The sequence below is a fragment of the Perognathus longimembris genome, chromosome 15 (assembly GCF_023159225.1).
Source record: "Perognathus longimembris pacificus isolate PPM17 chromosome 15, ASM2315922v1, whole genome shotgun sequence".
Taxonomy (NCBI): domain Eukaryota; kingdom Metazoa; phylum Chordata; class Mammalia; order Rodentia; family Heteromyidae; genus Perognathus; species Perognathus longimembris.
Genome location: NC_063175.1, coordinates 52,812,080 through 52,821,838, shown reverse-complemented (window position 1 = coordinate 52,821,838; position 9,759 = coordinate 52,812,080). Strand labels below are relative to the sequence as shown.

The 9,759-nt window shown below is 36.6% G+C and overlaps 1 non-coding gene across 1 annotated transcript; it reads right to left on the bottom strand.

Annotated features, from left to right (window-relative positions):
* Nucleotides 1–9,413: 9,413 nt before the first annotated feature.
* Nucleotides 9,414–9,543, bottom strand: LOC125364299. The gene has a single exon (XR_007213462.1). It is a non-coding gene; the product is annotated as a small nucleolar RNA SNORA11 (small nucleolar RNA).
* Nucleotides 9,544–9,759: the final 216 nt, after the last annotated feature.

The window sequence follows — 9,759 nt, the reverse complement described above, 5'->3', positions numbered from 1 at the left end:
CCTCTGATTAACTTTTTTTGACAGTAAAGACTGACACAGCTATAGAATCAAATTCAATTGTGGAATGAGCTTTGTACGAATCAGAAGCAGTGCACTGTTTCCAGTGCTTGTTTTTGTGTTTGTTTTCAGTAAGACTGGAAAACTACCAGATTTCTCTGGAATCCAGGTTCCAGACTGCCGGTGTCTGCACAAGCTGAAGACCACTGGGAGATGACATCACAGGCATCTGCTTCCTGTTCCAGCTGCATCTTGTTATAAATGTAGTCCACATAAAATGGGGCTCATTCCACTCTGCCCCTTTGTCAAATCAAAACGGCAGCTGCCCTTGTTGGCTAGTGGAGTAATGACAGCATATGGGGGTGTAGGCTGCATGGGTCAGTGTTGAGAGCTGATGAAAGTCTGCACAGATCGCCTTCTGCTTCCTGATGGTTGAAAGTTTCCTCAACCTTGCTTACACTTGGAGTCTATCATGTGACCTAGATAAAAGTGCTTCTGTCTCAGTAGTTTCTTATTATGTCAAAACACACCTGCAGGGTGATAAAAGTCCTGGCCATGTTACATTTTAGCTAAACCTAACGTGGCTGTCATTTCTCTTGCTTTGTGGTGTGAGCTGAGACAGCTCCCCCTCTCAAAGCCTTCACAGAGCTTTATCACGTTCCCTTCATAATGTTGCTGAATAATACTGTTTGGAAACATTAATGGAAAACGTTTTAATACGAGTTGGAAGGGCATTGATGACATTGAATCTATGCTATGATGGTGAAGAAAGATTATTCTGTCTCAGAGTTTATCAGCAAACGTGAGATTGCCGCAGGGAGAATAATGCCATTTCCAATATTGGGCAGAGTGTCTGTGTTTGCTTTCAATTCTCAGAATGTGTGATCTCGGATCAGATCGAATCAAAAGGCTCTGGCGGTGGAAGGAATATTTGGTCCAACTAGGGTAAGAACTCCCACTGTGTTGAGACATCAGACAAAACAGCAGAAGCCATTACTGCCTTTCTTTGGGGCCAAAAGAGATATGCAGAGTCATGGGAGAAGAGAGGCTGAAAATGAAAAGGGAGGGCGGGGTGGGAAGCAATTCTGAGACTGAATTTAGGAACAAGTTGGAATGAAAAGCAAAATAAACAAAAGCATCTCGGTGTGTCATGAATTTCAGCCCAACATAGCAATACAGAGATGTTTGCCCCTACACTATGTTCACTGATCCCTGCCCCATTTGGGAGGTTTTAGACACAAGCCCTCCTACTTGTGAGTTCTTGAACATTTGCTGACAAACTCTGTTTGCAGTCTGTGAGGAACACTTCCCTGCACCTCTGCTTTAGCCATAATCCCTAGCACATACTCCCATCCTGCACACGCAGAGGAACCGAAGGCAAGGTTACAGTGCCCTCATTTTGATTCTCATCACCTTGCCAATAAGGAGGGATTGTGATTACTTGTCACTTCTTTAAGAATACATATAAAAAAAAACTTTACAAAATGTCCAATTCCATTATTAACTTCCTAAAGCTTAGGCCTAATCAGAATTGATATAAATGTAATACCTTTGAAATTTTGAAAAGATGACCTTTGCTGGCCAAAGTAAAATTTAAAAAATGTTCGTGTCATCTGGTTTAGAAAAGTGGCGAAGAATATAGAATTTTTTCAGGATGATATAGAAAACCTTAGTTAGAGTTACTCCTCCAAAGGAAAGTCCATAAAAGAAATAGCAGAACTTGCTCAACGTGACTAGGCTTGGCTTTCATTGATACAATTTAACTTAAAATATAAATTTTTATCAAGACGATGACACAATATGTACATAGGAGGCCTGAACTCCAAAACGTTACACATTTAGTTGTCTTTTTAAGTAATTAATGGAAGTTTGGTCAGAGTAGTAAAGTCCTTATTGATGTCACCTGATAAAGAGGACATGCCACACTGCCCCGCCCCTCTCTCCACACATGTTTTAAAAGTCCCTTTTATGAACATGGCACTCCCCCTCTCTGCACTTACTGTAATTGGCATAGTTGTGTACACCAATGACCCTGGACATCCTTTTTACATAAAGCATACCATATTTAATTATCTTTACGTGATTAAACCGATCATCTAAACATTTCATTGGTGATTGTCATTCGCTAAATTTTTGCGGATGAGAAAAAGTCAATGGAAAGCAACATAACACTATTTTCAGAAGTGATAGTGCCTACGATTCCAAGATATAGTCAGACATTGAGTATGCAGATTATATACATCCACGGATTTATATGTATGATTTCTTGGTTAACGATGAGTTCATTTTGGAAGAAAATTTATCCAAACTTTAAATTCCTAAATGATTTCAGATTTTTGCATAAAAGTGGACAAACCCTTTAGACACTATAGATTCTACCATTCTCTAAAATAAATTTGTAGATACATGAGTTACAATTTATGTAAGTTTTGTTTGCATGAAATCCAAGTAACACATGCTTGATCTTATTCCCAAAGATATTTCTGTGAACTCTTCCAAGGTATGGGATGTTTTTTACTTGATTTTCCTTTAAAAAACTTTTATTGTCAAGGTGATGTTTAGAGGTTACAGTTACATGTGTAAGGTAGCGAGTACATTTCTTGTCAAACTTGTTTTCCCTTCCCTCATTTTTCTACCTTCCCTTCTCCCCAATCCCCCATAGTTGTACAGTTAGCTTACAACATATTGATGTGTACTCAGTTATAAGGTTTTCATTACATGCAACATCACCTCCTTTCATCTGGAACTGAAATTTGAAACTCATATCAAATTGTCAAAGTACTTTTACCAAGACTGAGGCACCACTTCCAAATCTAAAGTTCCTTGGAAGAATTTAACTGTGGATTTTTTAAGGTTTTTTTTTTTATTTACTACTTCCAAACTTTAAAAGTCTCTGAATCTTGATGTAGATAAAGCATAGCAGAATGATAGAATCTGAGCATTTGCCATTTTGTAGGAACTGTTGTTCCTGATTCTTGCACCTCTCTACCTCTCTTGCTAGGTAGGGAATTACTTTTGTCCAAGTATGTTAATTCTGACGTTAGATTTTATATAAGTGTTTTTTAAATCATCTAGATCTGCAGTGTTCTTCCACGAGTCGTCTCCCTCTCTAAACGTGGGATATATACATCGTTCCTCATCACATAAGGAGAGAGACATTCAAGCAGACAATGTCCCACTGATGAGCTGTGTCCTTCCAGAGGTCACTTCTGCTCCAATCCCTATCACTTCCCAGTTATCCTAAATCAACAATGAAAGGGCTTCTACCTGCACCCTGGTTACACACACACAGGCACACAAACATGAGTCCGCACGTGCACACATACACACACACACACGGTGCTCAATTTAATCATCACAGGACAAAAATGAACCAACAGTACTGAAAGATTACTACTTAGAGCTATATTTTGTCTTTTGCAACAAAACAGAAGAATCAATATGTCAAGTTATTAAAATAACAAAGTATCAATAATATATTGATTCATTTAAATTTGATGATTTATTTCAATACTTCACAAAACTATAAGGGCAATATATATGTGTGTATGCAAATACACACATATATGTATATTGTATGTATGTATATATGTCTATGTATATTCATATACATATATTTATCCATATTTGTGAATATATACATATACATATCCATGCATGTATATGTGTATGTATATATATGTATATATATATACACACATACATGACAAGCACTACAATGAAGAAATGATGACATTTTTTATAAGGTAGCCATTAAAAGATAAATGCAGATGAAGAAAAAGCTGATAAAAGTAAAACCCACACGTTAGCCACAGCACTTGCCTAACTCAGTGGAAACCAGAGCTCAGCATGCTAGCAGTTGGCTTAAGTGCTCAACTAGCAATGTTATTCCTTCCTATTAACCAAAGTAAATTGAAATGTACTAACATGTAATCACTTCTCTCTCTTTCCCTAACAATACCTACAAAACCACTGGAAATATCCTATTGTTGAATACAGGAAAAGAAACACAAGTATGTATACAAATATTAAATATTTTAGAAAAGTTCATTACTTTAAGAGGTACAATTGGGCTGGGGATATAGCCTAGTGGCAAGAGTGCCTGCCTCGGATACACGAGGCCCTAGGTTCGATTCCCCAGCACCACATATACAGAAAACGGCCAGAAGCGGTGCTGTGGCTCAAGTGGCGGAGTGCTAGCCTTGAGCGGGAAGAAGCCAGGGACAGTGCTCAGGCCCGGAGTCCAAGGCCCAGGACTGGCCAAAAAAAAAAAAAAAAAAAAAAAAGAGGTACAATGTTTTTTGTTGTTGTTGTTTTCTCTCTACCTAACTAGAAGATAGTCATAGTAAGATTTTCACAGATAAATGTTTTCACTTTTCCTCTTTTCCCTTTCTTTCATGGGCCTTTCTATTAAAAATATTAAGGCAACAGATTTTCTGTCTATCTGTCTGTCTGTCTGTCTGTCTACCTGAACTATTTTATTAGAACTGAATTAGATCTCCCAGTCAGTATCTGTCAGCTTTGAGAGTACAGATGATTTCCTTAAATTTGAACCTTCATTTATCCATGCATGTAACTCAGTCTTTAAAAGAATTAAGTATGAAAATTAAACAATGATTTGCCTTTGGTTATGAGAGAGGGAAGGAGAGATTTGGAGAGAGTTAGTGTACTTTGATTCTATTACTACATGTGTCCAAGAGCAAGATAAAATCATGTGAGTTTCCCCTTGCAAATTATTTTGTTTTCAAATTACCTCAGTATATAGAATATATATATGTATGTGCATAGATAGATATAGATAATAATTAGATATTCATTTTAGAATTTAATATGATTGAATTTCATAAATGTATAGAATCATAAAGAGTCATGATTATATGACTAGAATATTAATATAGTAGCCATATTTTTTGCATACCCCTACATCAAGAAACAACTTATTTAAACTTTCTTCAAAAACTTTTATCATTTGTTTTGTTTTTGTTTTCATTTTTCAGAGCACATCGTATTTCTTTTTCAGGTTTACCCAAATATAGCGCTTTCTGAATTCAAGTATAATGATGTCATCTGTTCTATTTCATGGAACAATGGCCATTTGCACAGTCTTCACCCTAAATTTCTGGCCATACAGACATGTGGAAGCTATATATTTGTAGTCCTCTATGTTGAAAGCAGTTGCACTTTTAGTTTTATATTTTCCACTTGTTAAGTAAGTATGCATAAACGTGGGATATCTAATATTATGCATGAGTGATGCACTTTCTACCCCCCAGGTTTGGGGTTTTTTTTTTAAGGTAATGTACTCAGACAACATATGGTGTGCAGTAGTACCATTGACTTCAGCATTATGCATAGGCAGTTTTATATTGCTATTAAATTATCTAACATAGAATGAAGTAGTGAATTCATAGGTCACCCACACATATTCTTTGGTTTGGGGTAACATTCTCCATCTGATTCATAAGGTGGAATGCTTCTTTCTTTCATGAGGGTACACTAAGATGTAGCAGCAAATTCTAGAGCTTTCCAAAAGAAACAATATTTCAGCAAGCAGTGGAAAACTGTAACTGGCCAGTGGGGTGTGGAGGCAAACACTGTTATCCACCAGAGAGGAAATTTTCTGGGACTGGCACACCGAACATGCGTATACATGCATGCATATACCTACTTATGTGAATATATACTGACCATTGCATTTCGGGTTTTCAAGCTTTACATAGTCACATGCCATATTCTTCTTATTTTATTTTATTTATTTTTTATTTTTTATTTTTGCTGATCTTAGGGCTTGAATTCCGGGCCTGGGTGCTGCCCCTGAAATTTTTTCACTCAAGGCTAGCACTCTACCACTTCAGCCACTGCTCCATTTCTCAATTTTTGTGTGTGTGCGTACTTGAAGACAAGAATCTCACAGGCTTTCCTGTCTGGGTTGGCTTTGAACTATGATCCTCAGACCTCAGTCTCTTGAGTACCTAGGATTATAGGAGTGAGCCACTGGCATCAGGCACATGCTGTATTCTTATTGTGATTTTTATAATAATTTTGCCTGATATATATCATATTCACAGGCAAACACCTATTTTTGTCTCAGTTCTGATTAATTGTATGCAATCTGAATATACTTTTTAAAAAAATCATACAATGTCCTGTAAAAATTCTTAAAATGCTCCATAGTGTATATTGTATACAAGATCTTTATTTGTTCCCAAGAACCTGCCCAGAACACACAGTCTTCTTCCTAGGAGATATACATGTATACATAACACACACCCATATGTACATATACATGCAGAGGGTAAAAGTTCTAGGTTAATGTGATATCTTCTCAGTGATTTTTGATGACTCAAAGCATTTTCCAGAATGACTCTGTAGACACCCTAGGTGGTATAGAGAGGTTTTGCTGTTCTGGATTTTCTCCTGTAGCTAATATTCACGGAACTTTTACTGGTGTGAATTTACTAATGTTTACCATATATTCCAAATAATAATTATTTGTTTACATGTGATATGGATAACTTTTTGGATTATATATTTTTCGTCATTATAGTGAGACCGGAGAAAGTTTATAATACAATGAGATACCTTTAGATATGCAGGATTTCTTACTTGGAATGCAATAAAAAATGTCCTTGTGTTCCATTATTGTTTATCTTACTTTGTATCTTATTCTAAAGCTTTCCCGAAGTGTTAGCCCTAAAGATATTCTCTCTATATTTTCTGAAGTATTGTTTTTTATTACCTACTCTTGCTCCATTACAATATCACCACAAGCTTATTGACCTGACATACGCACACACACACACACACACACACACACACACACACACACACACACACTTATTATCTCAAAATGTCTGGATCAGAAATCAGTCCTTGGCTCAGTCGGGTCATCTGCTCCAACTCTGTAGTGAGTTTTGAGTCACATTGTGGTTCAGGTTGTTGAGTACGGATGCCAGCTCACCTGAGACACAACTAAGGAAGTATCTGTTCACATGCTTACCTGATTTCCAGCTGCACCAGTTCACTTGTGCACTGCTGGACTAAATGCCTAGGTCTCTTCTAGCTATTGACGAATGGTAGCCCTCAGTGGCTGATCATATGGGCCTCTGCAGAAGAGTGAAATTGAAAAGTCTGTTAACCATGATAACCATGAAACACCATCATTTTTGCTATGTTCTGTTAGAAATGGATCATTGCAATGCCCCTTCCATAAAGAAAGAGGATGCATTAGGCAAGCCTTTGAATACCAGGAAATGGCAATAGTTCACCATTTCAGATTCACTCTGCCACATATTTTAACTTTTGTATTTATTATTAATGGTTGTGTCCATTTTGAGACTGTTCACCCTGACCTTCAGTACCATGTCTACCCTATATCACGCCCCTGACTTTTGTGTGGGTTTATTTCTGCATTCTGTTCTATTCCACCTGCAGATTTGAAAATACAACAAAACCTCTTACAACTGCCATTCTGATCATTTTCTTTCAAATTTGGTGAGGTACATATGTTCTATTTTTATTTTTCACATTGTATTTATTAAGCCTTCTTCATTCTTCTGCATGGTTTTTATAGTTCATTTGCAAAGTTTCTTAAACAGATCAATCATATGATCAGAACATTCACTTTGTTCATAAGCTTGATATGCTTCTCCACTTACTTATTTGCTAACATAGTATCTGATATATTTTCTGAAATACTACTCGTTGTGGGGGAAGATGTTTAAAAGCTTTAGGTCAGAAGTAAAACCTTCTTCAGGAGGAAGAGAAAGTTTGAAATATGTAGCAAAGTACCCATTTGCTATCACCCAAGAATATTATCAAAACAAGAACAAATGATTTATGTGTTTGCTATGTCCAAAAACAAGTGTGTTCCATTTGTTAGTTTCAAAATAAGATAGAAAATTTATTTTCCCTCACTTTGAAATTCTATCACCAACAACAGGTTAATATCATTTATATCAGCTAGGGAACTGACATTTTTTTTTTCACTTTTCCAACAGTTGTTTACAAAGACTGGTTTCTACTTCTCCTCTTTAGTCTACATCCAGGAACAAACTAAAGAAATGCAGCTGTAACAGGACCTTAGTTTTAATACAAGTTGGTAGCCATTAACTTGAGCAATGGAAAACCTTTTGTAGGATAAGAAAAATGAGCCTTTTGCCTTTGGCATGAGAATCAACACAGAACAAGCTGACTGTTTCCATCAAAGACCCCAGGACATCGTTGAAGTGCAGTGACCTGTAAACAATTCCTCTGTTTCAGAAATTGACATTTGAGAGCCCTTGAAAATTGGTCCTGCAAGTCCTCCAAAAATTAGGTGTGCGGCAATGGACAAATGCCTGAAATAAAATCACCTTGAGAGGGACTTGAAGCTATGAACCTCAGGGTCAACAGAAATGCCTGGTTTTCTTTTTTGAAGGCAAGGTAAGGAAAATGACTGCTTTCTACCCAAAAAGTAACTGATGCACACTGTCCCTCTAGACCTGGTCACAAGGTCTAGGAAATTGTGCTTCTGAGATGGACTGGAATGAACTGGCCTTTTCTATAAAGCTCACCAGCAGGAGCTGCTCAGAAATTATGGAAATGGGATTCAGGATTTTGTAGATAGATATCGCCTGTTCCATTGAGCAGATCCAGGCCCTTGTAGAGATATTTTATACTGGTGAGAAGCAAGGAAAGTTCCAGGCACCGGTGACTATTGTTCTTTATGTTTGGAAGGAGTCTGGAAAACTTTTGATAAGTCTTAAATCACTTTAGACTTTTCTGTTTTCTTCCTTATATTTTTGTTGTCTCCACATGTATTTGATAGTGAGAAAGAAGGAAGACTTTGAAATAATTAATAATTTGGAACTTTAGATATGTTTTTTAAAAGAGAGGTAACAAGGTTTAGATCTTGTGTGTAAAACTTGGCTTCTTTCTGTTTTTAGGTGTGAATGTTTTGATTTGATTTCCTATTGAATGTTTTATTAAAGATTTCAACAGAAAGTGACATTAGGGGCTGGGAATATGGCCTGGTGGTAGAGTGCTTGCTTCATATACATGAAGCCCTGGGTTTGATTCCTCAGCATTACATATATAGAAAATGGCCAGAAGTGGCACTGTGGCTCAAGTGGTAGAGTACTAATCTTGAGCAGAAAGAAGCAAGGGACAATGCTCAGTCCCTGAGTTCAAGCCCCAGGACTGGCCCCCCCCAAAAAAAGTGACATTAAAATGTTACCTGTTTATAGTGTATATAATGTTTATATACACTATATAATTTATATAATGTTATAGTGTATATAGTGTTTATAATGATGTATTCCAATTTGATGCTCCTTTTAATTCTGCTATTGTTATTGATTTGAGACATAGAGAAAATTTATGTTTAGCCATGACTTCTTTAATCCCAATATTATTATTTCTTCTTTTATCACATGCAAGGCAAGGCATTTATTCACAGGAAGGTACACATTTTTGTTTGCTTCCTCACAAAAGCCCACAAATGGCTATTAGGTGTGTTAAACACAGAAGAGCCACTGTTCCGGACCTTCATTGTGAGCACATCCCATCAATGTTAGCTTTGAATACTAGTTTTTGTTCTTTGAATGTTTGCATTTACATTTGTAACAGCCCATTCTGTAATATTTTTTAGGTTATGGAAAAAGATACTATTAGTTCCTGTTGTCAATAATGTGTTTCTCTCTATTAGAGAACGAGATAATTAATAGTCACTTTAGAAAGCTCTGGTGAATAATGAAGTTGAAATATATTTAAAGATATAAG